We start from the raw sequence: 2,223 nt of genomic DNA, 5'->3' as shown, positions 1-2,223 counted from the left end.
GTTGTTGCTGTGATTGCCTTTGGGGTCTTCTTCATAAATTCTTTGCCTAGGCCAATGTCTAGAAGAGTATTTCCAACTTCTTCCTCTAGAATTCTAATAGTTTCACTCCTTACATTCAGATCTGTGACCCAGCATGAGTTGATTTTTGTGAGGGGTGAGAGGTGTGGATCCAGATTCAGTCTTCTACATGTGGCTATCCAGTTTTCCCAGCACCATTTATTGAATAAAGCTTCTTAGGCTCTTAAAACAAAACGGAACTATTGCTTCCCTGGGAAGAGGGATAAGAAACTCGAGAAAAAATGCCTAGCACTGGACTCTGCTCCTAGAATTGAACCATAAATCTCTATTTAGCCCAAATTAGGGATTTAATTTTATCTGATTAGAGACTTTTCTGTGTATTTTCTTATGAACTTGGTTGGAAGGAGTCATGACTTTCTCAAAAATTCACTTGCCCATTATTTACCTTTGAACACACATACACATACACACACGCACACAAGCATATATATAATTCACTTACCCATTATTTACCTTTACACAATATATTTATATATGCATATAAATTCATGCATGCTTTCTTTGTAGGCTATAAGTTTCAAGGGAGCAGGTGCTATTTCTGTTCTGTTTGTCATTCACCAATACAGAGAGCTGCATATGGTTCTTGATAGTCACTGGAAAATATTTGTCAAAAAACATTTTTATTTATTACATAATAATAAATAAAAATATCTCCACCAATAAAATCTGTGGCATTATAGATAGATAGACAGATAGATAGATATCTCTTTGGTAGTAATCATCACCTCTTTTCCATTATTTTATATTTGTAGGACCGTCCTGATACGCTACACCTTATGTTACCATATAACTCAGCACAGGACTTACCTTCCTGTCATATTTGATCAATTTGTTCTTGGAGTAGAATACAGACTCATGCCTGACTCATTCCTGTTCTTATACACTACGCTGTTTCTTCAGAAAGAAGCTCTGGCGGAGAAGATCATCACAAAATGATTTAAGAACGTGACACCTTGAAAGAGAACTACCAGAGGCCTGTGGCATTTATAAAGAGATGAAATGGTTGCTGAGAAACTGACAAATCTTTTTGGGGAGTTCTGCCACCAGTTTATTGCGTTAGGTGAAGCTGCCTGCCACCACCAGTGACAGCTGCATAATAAGAACAAAAGGTCCCCTGCAGAGGGACAGCCCCAGTGCTCAGCTGAGCTGTGGCCCCAGAGGGGTGCCACCTGCCCTTGACAGCCTGCTGTATGGCGGGAAGACAGGAAGACAAGGAGCCGCCATGGGTTTCTCCATCAGTAACCAGAGTCTTTTCTTTCATGTCAGTTTCCAGCCCAACCTCATGTTAAGTGACGTGACCCTTAGCAGTGTAATGTACACAGTCAATCAAATGCTGCGAAGCCCTTCTCCATGGAACAAAAGGTAACAAGCTCAAAAAGGGTGGGTGGGTGTGCACAAAGCCAATCAGATGGCTGCTCTAGGGCTCCATAAATAGTCCTGCTTTGACAGTTTTCTAGGAGCTTATGTGGTCATTTGCAAAGGGTTTTCACATAAATAATCCTATTTATTTCTCAAAACAACCCTGTGAGATAAGACAAATAGGTGAAATTATTACCATTTTATAAATAAGGCCATTGATATTGAGAAAGACTGAATGGCCTGCCCAAGACTGCCAAGCTAATCATTAATTTACAGTGCCTTGAATGGAAGACTTCCTGTCATTAAGTCCACAGTGATGTAGATTTGCCATTTCCTGTTGAAATGACAGGAGAGAAGCTTACTGAAGTCAAATTTAAAATGCTGTCTGATGCTATACTTGGCTTCCTTGTCCCCTCACAGTATTTTCAAATCTAAGTGTTCAGAATCCATCTAATTTCTCAATTAATTATACTGTCAATTATTCGTCAAAGGCTAAATACAGAGCAGTTCACTTGGTTCTTATACATGTTACCTATTTTTACTTTCATCGTTACAACAGCCCTATGAACCGATTCCTAATATCCATATTTACCAAATGAAGGAATTGGAATTCAAAAAAAGATCAAATGAGATCACACACTAGGAAATGTTAGAACTATACATTGAACCCTTGTAATTTGACACTGAGCTGGTTGATTTTCTTTTTGTTAATATTTCTGAAATGTGGATATGTACACATATTTTTGGCATCTGAAGAGTTATAATTTTCAATAGATTTTTTTAAAA

This window comes from Propithecus coquereli, unplaced genomic scaffold (genome assembly GCF_000956105.1).
Source record: "Propithecus coquereli isolate 6110/MARCELLA unplaced genomic scaffold, Pcoq_1.0 Scaffold28, whole genome shotgun sequence".
Lineage (NCBI taxonomy): Eukaryota > Metazoa > Chordata > Mammalia > Primates > Indriidae > Propithecus > Propithecus coquereli.
This window is presented reverse-complemented; position numbering follows the sequence as displayed.